Here is a 15,787-nt window from a genome sequence, read left to right as displayed (position 1 = left end):
GCAAGCACTCTACCAACTGAGCTACACCCCCATTCCTCCTTTGGATTTTTATAGAGGCTTCATTATATAGGCAAGATTTATTACATCATTAGCCACTGGTGATCAAATCATCTTTAGCTCCTCTCCCCTCCAGGGAAGTTGGGCTAGAAGTTTCAACTTTCTAATTATGGTCAGTTCCCTGGGCAACCATCTCCTATTCTGAGGCCATCCAGGAGCCCACCAAGAATGGTCTCATTGGAACAAATGATGCTCCCGTTACCTAAGAAAAAGATTTAGAAGTTCTGTGTCAGGAACTGGGGAAAAGACCAAATACAAGAATAAAAGATTGTGCTAGTCCCCTTGTCTCAAGGGTTTTAAACACCTGGGTGGCATGTGTGCAGAGATCAAATATATATTTTATATCATAACATCACAGTGTGTACATAAATAATTTCCCAGAAATGGTACAAGAAATGTACACAATAAGTCTGGAACATTTAGACCAGAAAGAAAGAATGAAGGGAACACAGTAAAGGACAGGAGTCAGCTTAAAGAGATTCCTGTTGGTTGTGTATGGGACACTATGAACATAAATATAAATAATAAGACCAACAAATTTCAATCCATGAAAGAAAATAGAAATCCATGAACACAATGATTAAGAAATGAATGAATGCATGAAGGGATGAGAGGGGGAAAATAAGAAACTTCTCCCTTATAGTAGAGTTTCAACTAAAAATTGTAGAAGGAATGATGAAAAATAGAAAATTACTATTTGGTAACCATCATAAAAGTGGTTGAGTTCAGGAGGTTTCACTTAAGCATTCCAGGGCTGGTAGGTAGAGGTCTGATGAGGAATACAATTGGCATAGTTTTCTCACAAAATATTATTTCTTGGTCTGTTTGGATTGTGTAACCAATATCATTAACTAGAAGATTTATAGACAACAGAAATTTACTTCTCACCTTACTGGATGCTGGGAAGTCCAAGATGGAGGCATTAGCAGACTCAGTGTCTAGTGAGGGTCCACTCCCAGGTTCACAGACAACACCTTTTCATTGTGTCCTCACATGGTAGAAAGAGCAAGGGGTCTCTCTCTCAGGCCTTACAAAGGCATGAAAGCCACCATGAAGGCTGTGCCCTCATGACTTACTCACCTCCCCAAGACTACCTTCGAATACCATTACATATGTATTTTGGGGAAACACATTCAGAAATAACATGATTACAGAGGAAAAAAGATGATTTTACAGTGGAAGAAAACACAGCAGATACCAAATTGACTAGGTGATCAAGAGTAACATCACCAGGAATGAGACAGGTGATTATATCATTCATACACCTCTAGATATGGTATACTGAGAAGACACAGCATTTTTTCTGAGATATTTTTGCCAAGAATGCATGGCCTGAGAGGCACCCAACAGAATTGGAGGCTGTATATTTTAAAACTGTCAAAGTTATGAAAGACAGGATAAAAACTAAAAAACTTAAAAAAAAAAAACCTCTTCCAAATCGAAGGAATCTAAAGAGATATGCAATTGAATTAACCAGAAAGAGATATTTTTGAACATTTGGTAGAATTTGGATTTGATATGTAAACTGGATGATATTTATATAATGATGCTGATTTCCTAATGTGGATGGTTAGGTAGAATAGCCTTGTTTGGAGGCGATAACATCTAGAGTATTTAGAGATGATGAGGCATCAAGTCTGCAATTTGCTCTCAGACAGCACATGCCTGTAATCCCAGTGACTTGAGAGGATGAGGCAGGAGGATCACAAGTTCAAGGTCAACTTCAGAAATTTAACAAGACCCTGTCTTGTCTCAAAATACAAAATAAAAAGGGCTAGGGATGTATTTCAGTGGTATAGGGGCCTGGCATTCAATCCCCAGTAATGCCCCCCCCCAAAAAAAAAATCAATATAAAACAAAACTCCCACCATTCAGAGAATGGTCTCTTAAATCTTCCATGTTTTATGTATAATCACTTAAAAGTGATAAAATTTAAGTAAAACTATCTTCAACCAAATATCCCTAAGGAATAAATTTTTTAGTTGATTTTTAAAAAGCAATTCAGAATCTTATTTTTATAAAAGAACATTCTAGCCTACTGAAACAACTAGCCTGGATGCCATCTATGAAAGTAAGAGTACTGGACTTGATTAGTCCAGTTATTTTTCTGCTTCAGCACTTCTATAGGATATGATGCAGGCTCATAGTAACCCTTTGCATGTATGTACATGAGTTGTGAATCTTTCTACTATTAGAAGATGGGAGGCTCCAGCCACTTGTAGTCTGTAAAATTCTATCACTACTCTTCACTTATTTTTGAAATCTTAATCTTATTTTAATTGTTATTCTTCCATTTCATATATTCTACAGTCTTTATACATCAGAGAGATGCAGCACATTCTGAGATTAACAATCAAGACTGTTAATTTAGATTTGCTCCCATGGTCACAGTCAGGGGCACACTAAACATGGGCTTGCTTGCAATAAACTGCACATAGCCATTTCAAAGAAACTGCTCCCAGTAACTTTCTGTGTTTCCTGAAAGGAGCAATCCAAGTGAGTCCCTGTTTCAACTGAGATCTACAGATTATGTAAATCGCATGATGATCAACAGAAGCTAAGACCACGATTGCTAATGGGGCTGGCCTGGGAATCTCAGAATAATTCTTGGCCCAGTATACTAACAAGCACATATTACAACAGGCACATAAACTAAAATCAATTTGCCATCCCTATTCCTTTAAAGCTGCAAAGATTTCCAATAAAAATATTATCCCCCATTCTGTAACCACCAAAAAAGTTCTGTCCTGATAATATTGGGGTAGGTGTGGGAGAAGAGCATAATATAAAGAAGAGGATAATAAAGAATCCCTGCTTTTGAAATATACTCTGATAATAAGAATTCCCAAGTTATATGAAGGCCAATCAGAAACATAGGGGTCAAAGCAGAGTAAAGTGTGCTTAGGGAGGGAGGTGCAAGCACTTCTGTCATCATTTTTTCCTGCCTTTGATCTAAAGCACTTTTGGCTGGTCGCACAGTGGATACAAGATGACCTAGGAATGGGGAGGTACTACACACATAAAGAAGGTAACTTAGCACTGCTCACTTGGTGCTTCTCATCTTCAATACAATAACTTTGGACCCTTTTTTTCTTCTTTAATGTCCAGTTTAAATACAAAGCTTCTGCCTTTCCAATTCTTAGCTGCTCTATGGGTATATCATATCTAGGTGTTTCCAGTCATTTTGAACTGTGCATTTAGTCCTGTTTTAAGTACAGGAAGTATGTGTAGTTGAGAAATAAACACTTTTGAGAACTGAATATTAAGTGACTTGAGCATAGCAATATTCTCTGCTCTCTATTTACCCAAATCTTTCCAGCAAGTTACTAAGTAAGCTACCCTAAACAAAATGCAAAGTTGATATCTCTAAATATGCTGTTGTTTTTGTTTAATCATATGTTAAGAGAATTATAAGCAGTCAAATATATCTTATGGTATTATGCAACTCAGTTTATAAATTGCAAGTGGTACTAAGGTAAGAGCATGTCACTTAACACTTTGTCCTCTGCATTTCAATTCAATGTGTAAATACTAAACTCTCTGCAATAAGAGGCTGATTCTGTTCCATCTCTAAAAGCATCTAAAGCATTTAGGTAGTCCTTAACAAGTACTATTATTGAAACATTCAATCAGATCTTCAATTTTAGTGTTAGTAGTTTCTTCCAGCTGAAGACAGTAATAACATTATTTAGTATATGGCAGAAGTTACCCAAGGTGAGAACAAGGGGCAGCTGGGAGAATTTGCAAGATCAGAATTATTTTCATAATAATACTAAGACATCATCTGCATTTTCCACTTTCATCCTCTCACAAGCACATAGTGGAGTTTTACAGAGGTTAGAAAATAGATGAGGGGGCTGGGGATGTGGCTCAAGTAGTAGCGCGCTCGCCTGGCATGCGTGCGGCCCGGGTTCGATCCTCAGCACCACATACAAGCAAAGATGTTGATGTTGTGCCTGCCGAAAAACTAAAAAATAAATATTAAAAAAATTTCATTCTCTCTCTCTCTCTCTCTCTCTCTCTCTCTCTCTCTCTCTCCACTCTCTCTTTAAAAAAAAAAAAAGAAAATAGATGAGGACACAGACACTCTGACAGCTAGTGAAATCTGTACCTAGGCATTCTTGTGTCTAAAAGATTTCTCAATTTAAATGTCAAACACAGTAAGTATCATTAAGCAAACCCACATCTATAAAAGTTCCTTGGGTTCTCAATGATTTTTAGGAGTATAAAGAGGTCTGAGACAAAAAAAAAACTTAATAATCACTGGTATAGGCTGTTGACAGTAAATGAAAAATTGGGAAAATGTACAGAATATATTTTATATAAGTTAAGTGATGACTCTATTTATACTTTGAGATTTTCTTCCTTCAATCATTGTCAAATAAGGACATAAACTTTAAGGTTTTCCCCTTACATTTTTTAGTAAAAATGTGCCTTACATAAAAATGACAGAGATAACATGACTTCCTATCAACTTCTGGAAAAGATGATTGAACAAATACCTTCACAATGTAAAAAGGTAGAGATAATCATCAGGAGTCATCATAGATTAAATAAAAGTCAAAAAAAATGAGACCATATTGGACCCTATCTATCTATCATCTATCTATCTATCTATCTATCTATCTATCTATCTATCTTTGTGCTGGGGCCTAAACTCAGGGGCACTTAACCACTGAGCCACATCCATAATTCCACAATTATTTTTAACTTTTATTTTGAGACAGGGTCTTGCTAAGTTGCTGGGGGTCTCATGGAGTTGCTGAGGCTGGCCTTGAACTTGCAATCCTTCAGCCTCAGCCTCCAGAGTCTCTAATATGACAAACGTGTGCACTATGCCTGACTTCATTTATTTTTTAAATATTTAAAGTTACTAGACTGTAGATCTGCCAAAGAAATGAAATATCCTCGTTCATCAGGAATTAGTGGAAATGACCCTGGACAAAATGTAGTACTGCAAAGTGGTTAGAAGAAAGTACATGGGAGGTAGGCTGGTGTAATCCATGGTTCAGCTGTGTCACTGCCTGCCTGCCTGTGTAACCTGGGCAAGATACTTATCTTTTTTTGTTTCAATTACTTCTTTGATAAAAATAGGGATAATGATAATAGTATCTATTCACAGAAAATTGGTAGGTTAGTGAAAGTAAATAGTTTAGATGAGCAACTGACATATACAGAGTGATCCATGTGTACTTTTTATTAAGTCTGTCTTTGTTTAACTGGTATATCTTAAATATTCAAAAGAGTACCAGGTACTAGTAGACTCTCAACGAATTTTCTGAATTCATAAATGTCTAAGCACCTTATAATAATAATATGATAATAATAACTTTTACATTTATTGTGTGCTTACTGTATACCGGGTCAAGGTAGAAATGCTTACTATACTTTACCTCCCTGAATACTCCCAAAGCAACTAGGATACTTACTAGCAGCTTCATATTATATACTAGTTATCAGAGGCTTTCAGAAGGGAAATAATTTGCCTATGTTCACAAAACTATTTAAGTGATAAAATCAGGAATCAAACAAAACTTGCCTTGCTTTAAAACTTTTCTTCTTTAGGCAGTATGTTATATTTGATTGTGAACAAGATTTAACAGAAATTGGATTAGATGAAAACTCTGTACTGTTGATAGGTTTCACCACAAATAGATTTCATGCATTAATATACTTAACAGATACATATGTTGGTACTATGCTAAGCTCAAGCAATACAGCTGTGAGCAGAAAACACATAATTTTGTTTTTAAGAATTTGTAGCATACTAAGGGCAGGAGGTAAAACAAAAAAAATATAATCAAGTATACAATTAAAGTTAAGAAGAGTATTAAAAAACGATGCTAGGAGAATATAAAATAGAGGAATGTAATATAGTTTGAGGAAGGCTTTCCTACAGAAATAGGTTAGAACTATGTGTGAACCCTAAGACTTAAGAAAGTGTGCCTAGTGTATGTAAGGCCCTGGGTTAGATTCCTAGCACTACAGGAAAATGCAGAAGTTAAGAAAGTGAATGTGAATGACAGTAGAATGAATTGGACATTATTACCCTATGTGCACATATGATTACATGACCTAATGTAATTACATGACCTGATATAGATGTGTGACTCTACATCATGCACAACAGACGAATGAGAAGTTATACTCCATTTATGTATGATGCATCAAAATGCATTATAATGTTATGTATGACTAATTAGAACAAATAAAAGTTAATTAAAAAAAAGTGAATGTGATAGTGAGGAGGCACTGGTATAGGAAGGAGATTGGTATGGTTGAGAAACTAAAGAGAATCACTCATTGAAGGGTAAAGAGTAAAGGGAGAGATCTGAGAGGAGAATAAAGAGTCAGACAGGTAATAGTTAATAAGTGAAAATAATCCAAATGTTAACCAACTAATGAATGGGTAAATAAAACGTGATATATCATTATTCAATCATAAAAAGGAATAAATAGTAATACATGCTACAATATGAACTCTTGGGTTCAATTCCCATTACCAAAAAATACGTGTGTGTGTGTGTGTGTGTGTGTGTGTGTGTGTGTGTGTGTGTATGTATAAAGAACTGAAAATTGGAACTCAAAATATGTATTCCATGTTCATACAGCATTTTTCACAATAGCTAAAAGGCAGAAGGAACGCACATTTATCAGTGGATAAATAAACAACATATAGTATGTAAATACAATGGAATATTATTTGGCCTTATAAAATAATGAAATTCTGACATATACTACAACATGGATGAACCTTGAAAACATTACGCTAAGTGAAATAAGCCAGACACAAAAGGATAAATCATAATTCTACTTATATGAGATACTTAGAGTAGTCAGATTCACACAAAAAAACAGTGAATATGATGAGATATCATTCTTGGGATTGTGTTATCATAAATGGCAAGAAAAAAGAGATTATCTGGGTAGGTTTAACATAATCACACTAGCCCTTTAAGAGCAGAGCGTTTTCTCTAGCTGGCAGTAACACAGGAAGTAAGAGATTCAAAGTGGGAATGCATGAAATGGATTTGGCATACCATTGCATTTTATTGTATGTTAACTATACTTCTCCAAAACAGATTTTTTAAAAACAAGTTAATTTCTTCTAAGTTCTTACTCTTGTCACCCTATATATTACTCTTTTTGATGGATACAATACCTTTAATTATTTTTATGCCATGCTAAGCATTGAACCCAGTGCCTCACATGTAGTCAAGTGCTCTGACACTGAACTACAACTCCAGCTCTATATGCTTCTCTTAAATAGTTCTATGAATGCTCAGCTTCAGTATCCCTCACTCACTGTTGATTCTCCAGCAAAGATACTCAACTCAGAGTCAAGCTACAATGTCTAAGCCCGTTGTGATGAACTGGCCACTGCAGGGTATAGATTACTAGGTTCTAATTTACATTTTTGAAAGATTAATTGGTAAATTCTAGAATGAAGATCATCTAGATAAAACTTAAAATTTACAAGAAATTTGTTAGTTGGAATATCCTTTTTTAGAACATTTGTTTCCAAACTATATTTCAAGGAACTGTAGTATTCAGCACAACACCTCAGGAACCACAGAAAGAAGTAAGGGAAGTGGCACAGGCAGGTGAGAGGAGTGGGAAACACACACAAAGAGGAACACGCTCTCAAGTTTTACAACCAAATAGCTTTCCCCTTCATCTGCTTTATGTATAAAGATTCCATATAGGAGTCTGAAAATATTTGACTCCTAAAAATATTTTAAAACAACTGTTTTTGAAGTTTGATAAGACTGGCAAAAGACTCTCTTTGTGTCACAGGGAGCCAAGCATAATATGATCAATATAGCAGGAAAAGGATCTACTGTGTCATATTCCATAAGCCCCTGGAGAGCTGCTCCAGAGAATCATAACCTTCTTATTTGTGGCTCACTGATGGCATGGATCCTATCCAATTCATTTTTGTATCATCAAGCGCCTATCACCAAGTAAAAACTCAAGTGCAGAGTTGAGTGGTTACTACACAGAAACCTAAAATATATATTATCTGGCCCTCTATAGAAAATGTTTTCCAACTTCTGTTCTATTATAAGGTATAAATAAAGGTCTAGAGTACAAGTGAAAATGGAATTACTCCTGAAATAACAGAATGTAATTATAGCTGTTGTTATCAAGAAAAATGGTCAGTAGGGTTGATAGTGGACAGAAGAAGTCACAATGGAAGAAAAACAAGTAAAAACTAAGCTCCAGAGTACTGTTGTCCAGTAGCGCTCTGAGACAATAAAAATACATCTGCACAGTCCAATATGGTAGTCACTAGCCACATGGGTTTCTGAACACTTAAACTATGGCTACTGTGACAATAAAAAGAATTTTAAAATTTATTCTTTTTTTCAGATTTTATATATTTATTCAGGAGACTCAAGTGTAGAATGAAGTTCTTTTGGCAACATGAAATCCAATGTTTCAAAATTTTTTCCTCAGCGATTCTGTTTATTATAACTTTTATAATCCTGAAGAGATTTTCTTATCAGAAGTTTTTCATGCATTCAGGTATTTTGCATAATGATTGATTATAAAGGTTGCAATGAAGTAGTAGCTATGATCATAGCCCTCCTATCATCTACAAACAATAGAAATTTTCTTTTCTATATAGGCAGCTATGAAATTATCAGGGAGTACATGTCCATCTAGAAGAAACTGGTCATTTTCCCTTGTCCAACTGAGAACCTGGACAGGACTTCACAAGATGGGTTGCATCATATTCCTTTTCTTTATTTTGATCTGTTCCCAATTATTTACTAAAGGTTTTGTGCTCCATGGACACAGCACTGGGTTGCAAACTGGAGCAAATGCTGACACAGTTTTGTATTTTCTGGGATTTTTCAAAGGACAAATTAGAGCTCCTTGACCTCCCATAAAGTGGCCAGAAATAGACATCCACTGGGGGTCCACTGAAAAACGTATTTATGAGTTGGGAAGCTTCTTTGTTACCTAAGAGTACATTCTGTAGTTACTTTTCCAAGAATCTTCAGTGATATTCACATAAAACCCAGGCAACAGTGCGGACACCCCAGCTCTCCACCTTCTCCTTTAGTATTACAGCTATGAGGGCTGGTATCTGGGAGCAAATGATAAGGCTGTGTTCTGAGGCAGCCTGATAATAACTAGATTTTGATTTAAAATTGTTCTGTGCAAATTAAACCAGGCAACCAATGTAGTACAGGGCACTTTCCACTTTCTGCCTTTGGTGGTAAGTAGACAGAAAATTTCATTTTGCAGTTCAGATCAACACTGTCATGTTCAAAATGTTCTGCAATACCCCAAAGCACTTGTTGCTGAAAATCTGTTTCAACGCCATTCTTCTCCTATTCAACTACTACTTGCTGTGTGTGTGTGTGTGTGTGTGTGTGTGTGTGTGTGTGTGTGTGTCTGTATGTCTGTCTGCAGCAAAGGGCAGATGATCCTCTGGTAGTGATAGCTGTAGAGATGGCAGGACTGAAGAGGCAAATGCCAAGAGACAGTAGGGCCTCAAAACAGCCACCTGGCTCATCCTCACTTGGGCCTGCCCCCTCAACATAATCCCACGGCTTCACCCTCCTTGGGCCCAAAATTTATTCATTTTTAACTAATTTACATAGTCACAATGTACCTAAGGACTGCCATATTGGACATTACAGTTTCTAAGCCCTGATCATCACCTGATCCCTAGGATGGGGTGATTACTGGTGGAAACCATGGGGAGAGGGGGGGAGAAAATGAACTGCTTCTAATTTAGAAAAGTTTCTGCCACAGATGGATAAAGCATAATAAATATGGATAATGTTAAGGACAAGATTGCAGGCATATTTAAGAACTGTATAATATTAGCAGAAACTGGGCAAATGATTATTCTCCCTAAGAAAAGGGACTTTCAAAAAGGATGTAAAACAAGAGAAGCAGAAAGTCAAGTTTGAAATCTGGGGACTTCCATGCTTATTCATTAAGTGAAATAGTATTACTACATGAAAGAGAAGTATACCAGCTAGAGATGGCAGAGATACCAGAAAAGCCAGAACTCAAAATAAAAAAGATGAGAGCTATACAATCTAAATATGAATGAGGAAGACTTTTTGGAATAATTAATGCTTAGCTAGAAGAGCCAGAAATGGGACCTGAACACCAATAATATTTTTCTCTTTATTGACTACTCCCCCCAAAAAGAGTCTGCAAAAGATACACCAAATTATCATATTTTCTAGATATTATATGTCAGATAAAGTTTTTAATTAGTTTGCCCAATTATCAACTAGTCCAGACATGTTTAACTTTCAATGAGAACAAAAAACATTTGTCTAGAAATAAGCGCCCAATATTATTAAGCTTTTAAAGTCTTTCATTAGATTGACTAATGCTATCTTTTCTACTCTGATGTACTGTGCCTTATTTTTCTTCATCCAAACCACAAAGAAAATATTGTATGAACTCTTAAAAAGAAAAATATTTTACAAGATCATGTTATTCAAAAGATCATTTAAGGAACAACTATCTCATTTTCCAGCAGCCAGTTAAGTTGCTCTCTATAGATCTGATTAAACTGGTTATCTCAGGTCCACGGTTTAGCAATAGATTTTTAGTTTGAAGATTAAAAAAAAAAAAAAAAACCACTAGCCTGACAACATACAGACACAGAGCAATATATATTTAGTATTTGTTCTAATCAATACTTGCTTAAGGAATAAAAAGTATGCCTTGGGGAAGCTGTCCAAATATTTATATTTTGATAGAGACATGATCATCATTTTAAGAATTATTAGAACAGAAGAGAATGTGCAATGTTTAACAAATAATTTTATACTATAATTCTCTCAGAATTCATGATATTCACTATATACTACTATATTCACTATATACTACTGCTTATTATATTATTTTTTACTAACAAGGAATGGTATGGTGGTAAGAAAACACCAGAGTGTCCAGGAAAGAACACCGAGACCTTAAGTCCTGGCTATAATATAATAACTGGATGTCACTGAGTCTCTGAGGTTGATCTGTTAAATAAGTTTAATAAATAAATTTATTAGGAAATTATTATAAAAACTAAATAAATAATGGTTTTTAAAGCACTTGTAGTATCTTATAATGCAAGGCACCTAAATAGTTGCTCCATTCTCACTCCCAAGCACTGAAGTCTCTTTTACACTCTCCTTCCCATAAACAAAACAAGAGTTATCTACAATATACTAGAATTTCTTTTATTTATTTTGCATACTGGGGATCAAACCCATGGTACTCTACCACTAAACCATATCCCCAGCCCTTTTATTTTGATGCAGGGTCTAAATTGCCAAGACTGGCCTCAAACTTGGCAACCCTTCTGCCTCAGCCTCCTAAGTCACTGAGATTCAGGCATGTGCCACAAGGCCCAGCTAGAACTTCTGTTATTTAAAAAAATAATGTAACTTGTATACCACGCTTCAAAATGAACAAAAACACTTTCATCATCTCATGGCTCCTTATGGAAGCCAAAAGAAAAAGACAATGCTCCATTTAACAAAAAAAAGAAAAAAGAAGTCCAAAGAAACAGAATCATGTAAAGAATTAGTGATACCAGCCCTTCTATTAGACGTGCCAGATTTGAATTCAAGCTTTATCTAATTTCTTCATTTACCAAGTAAATGATTTATCACGTGAGGATTAAAACAAGATTGGTTATTCATTCATTTGTTCAGTATGTTCAAATGTTCACAAACATTTCTCATGCATTAAAAATATACTGAACTAGGTAGAAAGGATAAAATCTCTAATAAAACAACCAACCACTATCCTTATGGAAAGTATAGGTAAATGGGAGACAAGGTACTCATCACGTAGTCATAGATCTAAGTAAACTGCAACTATACTATGTGCTACAAAGATGAGATAAACCATTTTCATGGTTGGGAGGAGTGACCAGGTCAGGGAAGTGTTCTTCAGAAAACAACCCAAGGAAAGAGATCTGAAGAAGTGACTTCAGAAGACAGCAAAGGGAGGGTGTGTATATTGGGCAGGGGGGTAGGGTGAAGTGGGAGTGGGGCGGGGTGGGATGGAATGGGGTGGGGTGAGGGGAGGGGGGATGAGGGGAATGAGGGGGGTGAGGGGGGTGAGGGGGGTGAAGGGGGGGTGAGGGGGTGGGGTGGGGTTTGACAAATTCAAGAGGAACCAGCTAAGAATATCAATACTGGGGCTTCCCCCATAAATGTTCTACCAGATTACCTACAGTGAAGCTCCAATTTGACAAATCCTACCTCAAACTAAGACAGATACCATATAAGCATATACAAGCAGAAGTAACTTGAAAGTTAACTGTATTACTGATAGCACTGGAGTTAAAAAAAGTCAATATATAGTCATATTCCTTAGAAACCTTGTATAAAAAAGGAAGATTTAGGGAACAAAAGGAATAATTAGACAATAAAACTATTTTTGAAAAGTTAAACGTTCAATAAAATAGTTGAAGAATTCTCTCAGGAATAGAGCATAATAACAAAAATGGAAAATAAGAGAGAAAATAAATTTTAAAAACCAGACCAGGAGACTCAACACATTAATAGAAGGAGTTCCAGAAAGAGAAAAACAAAGGGAAGAAGTAATCCAAGAAATCCAAGGGTATACTAAGAATAGTCCATAATTTCTAAAAACGAAAAGCAAAAAATGAAATCAGACACAAGAATCCAAGAACCAGGATGGCTCTGAGTTCTCAAGCCATATAGGAAACAGGAAAACAATGGATTATGGATTCCGACATTTGCAAAAACAGTTTTCAACCTTTAACTGTATACCCAACTATAAGCACAGAATAATGACATTTTCATAGATACAGCACCTCAAAAAAACTTACTTTCTATACCTTTCTCAAGAAGGTACTAAGAAAAAAGAAGACATATGATACAAAAAGCTGAAGATCCAGAGAGGAGACAGCAAAAGGAGATCTCAGGACAACTTGCTAGCATCAGACAGAGGGCAACTAGTGGCGTGTAACTCCAAGACAGACATGATGAGGTATCATCACCAAGATCCCAACAATTGTCAATATAGCAGCAGAATTTAAGAACTATATGGAGAAAATAGAATAATCAATTGTTTTGGTGCCAAAGAAGGCAGAAGGGATGAAATATGTTCCAAAGCCAAGACCAAAGATCAGCTTTGCAATAGAAAAAAAAACTCTGGTACTTAAGTCTTCAATACAAAATCCTCTGCTTCTAAACTGTCCATATAATTTAAGAAAAAAGATTCTAACTAGGGCATTATCACCTTAACATCTACTCAGAACAATAAGCATTTCTAAATAAGGTACAAAACTGTGGTCAATTCAGTGAGGGAAGCCAATAGAGTGATGGATGGGAGTTTTCCAATACTGCAGATCCACAGAATTAGCCTGAGGAAGAAATAAGTTAGTCACACTACATTTTTAAGGATCTTCTGCCTCTATATTAAATCAATATTCTAAAATGTTTCATGAAACGAAAAATTAGAAGCATAATCTACCTAATGCTGATTAAAAACAAGCATGGGGACTTCAAAGGAAGTTCAAGAACACCTAACAATCTGACAGTTGGTCAGGTTCATTAATTTTCTCTTTGTTTTTGGCAGAGCACAGGTCCCACAAATAAGGTATTTTTTCCTGGTTTATTGAAGGACATCATCTTTTGGTGTAGATTCAATTTTGAAAACATAGGGTTTGGGTTAGAGATATAGCTCAGTAGTAAAGCACTTACCTAGCATGCATGCGACCATGGGTTTGATTCCCTATACCACAAAACAAAATGGGTTGTCTGTTTGCTTAAGAGGTGCTAGGATTCAATCCAGGGCTTTCTACATTCTTGGTGCACATTCTTATCACTGAAGCTACCCTCAGACTAAGATTTTAGTTTTGCTGCTGTTTAAGCTAATATTAGCTCATTTTAAAATATGCATGGTAGGGGACACCTGTGCCATTATAAAAACTAAATGCTATCGATGAAGAATCAGTCAGTAAAGTAAAACAGAAAGTGAAAAGAAGGCACAGAAATTTATGTCCAAACTGGGTCTTTGATAGGCTGGGTTATTAGAATGAATATCCAAAAATATCTAAGAATATCCTCTTTGTCATCACAAAACCAGATGTCTGTAAGAGTCCAGATCCAGATACCTATATAGTTTTTGGGAAAGCCAAGATTGAAGTTTTACCTCGGCAAGCACATTTAGCAGCTGCTGAGAAATTCACAGTTCAAGGTGAAGCTTTCTCAAACACTGAAGAAAACACACAGACTCCAACTGGTACAAGAAAAGAGTGAAGAGGAAGAAGTTAATGAAACAAGTAAGGAAGCTAAGGATACAGAATTGGTCATGTCACAAGCAAATGTGTTAAGAGAAAATGCGGTCTGAGCCCTGGAGAATAACAGTTAAGAATATTATAAGTAAGGAAATGCTACAATAAATTAACAATGTATATATCTGAAAGCCAGAACCTTTTTCTGGTGTTTCAAAAGGGTAACTACATCTTGGTTTGAAATTTGTACTGTTTTATCATTTATGAAGTCATGGCTTCTTGCTGGATGAAAAATCAAAACTGGCATTAAGCATATTAAATGTGACAGAGTTTAGCAACTAAATGCTGTCTATGTTTCTAACAACTTTGCTAATGTTTCTAAAGCCTTAAACAGCCTCCACTTACAAATCAACGGAACATTAGATCCCATCTTTGCCAAGAGCCATCTATGAGCCATGGGTAAACTGAGCAGTGGTGGAGCCATTAGGCAGGGAAGCCTGGTATCAGGAACTCCCAATAGGAATACACTGTTTTGAGAATGCTTGATTACATGGCCCCCTGCCTAACCTACTGCTCAAGTTCTAACTCAGCTCTGGAGAGGGGAGTGACTTGCTGGAACCAGACAGCCTCTGGAAGATAGGTGCAGATTGTCAAATACCAATCAATCTGTTTACTGCAAGACCTACCACACCAAGAAAGAAGCACCAAATAAGACTCCTCCCATTAAAACCTTATCCCTGTCCTTGATATATTCCCCCTTTTTCAGTTGTCCAGTTCCAGCTCCTATCAAGACTGGAAGACCCATCAGACAATCCACTTTTTAAACTCTAACCTTTAGCTCTGTATTTCTTACTGATTATTTCAGACATTTTATTTTCCCAGGTGGCTCACATCTCCTGAGCAGGAACCTGCTTTGTCTGGGTGTAAGACACCTCAATACACCTTAAGGTTTAATGAGTTACTGTCTTCATGGTTTTCAGAGATTGGCAGAAATACTAACTGCTTTTGTGCTAATTGTTTACAAAAAAGTAATGCTTTGCTATCTTGTTTACTATTATCCTAGCATGATCCTACCCTATGTGTACCTTGTCCAGTTACCCACCAATGGCAACCACGGACCTCTGGACTACCCTGATGCTGAATACCCTTAACTGTCCATGCCCCACCTGATAGAGAATAAAGATTTCAGGTCACTCCCCACCAACTTCTTTCTCTCTCAGAAAGAAGCAGTTGGAGATATCTTGTCCATTTTTTTCCACAGAAATGGAAAGTAGAAATTGACAGAAGAAAAATGTTACAGGGGCCCATTTTGTTCTTTGAATATAGCCCTTGCTGCTCTAAAAATAAATATTCACAGGGACAAAAAAATCATTATACGGACTGAGCATCTCTAATCCAAAAATCTAAAATCTGAAACACTTCTGGTCCCAAGCATTTCAGATAAGGGATACTTAATTTGTAGATTATCAGCTTTGATCTAAT

The 15,787-nt window shown here is 36.2% G+C and overlaps 2 pseudogenes; both read right to left on the bottom strand.

The window, feature by feature from the left end:
* The window catches only part of LOC143390013 (F-BAR and double SH3 domains protein 2-like), a 145,718-nt pseudogene that overhangs the window by 117,693 nt on the left and 12,238 nt on the right, over positions 1–15,787 (bottom strand).
* Positions 8,575–9,397, bottom strand: LOC143390026 (S-formylglutathione hydrolase pseudogene; annotated as a pseudogene).

Source organism: Callospermophilus lateralis, unplaced genomic scaffold, assembly GCF_048772815.1.
Source record: "Callospermophilus lateralis isolate mCalLat2 unplaced genomic scaffold, mCalLat2.hap1 Scaffold_190, whole genome shotgun sequence".
Classification (NCBI taxonomy): domain Eukaryota; kingdom Metazoa; phylum Chordata; class Mammalia; order Rodentia; family Sciuridae; genus Callospermophilus; species Callospermophilus lateralis.
The sequence above is the reverse complement of the archived record's forward strand: the minus strand, read 5'-3'. Positions and strand labels throughout refer to the sequence as shown.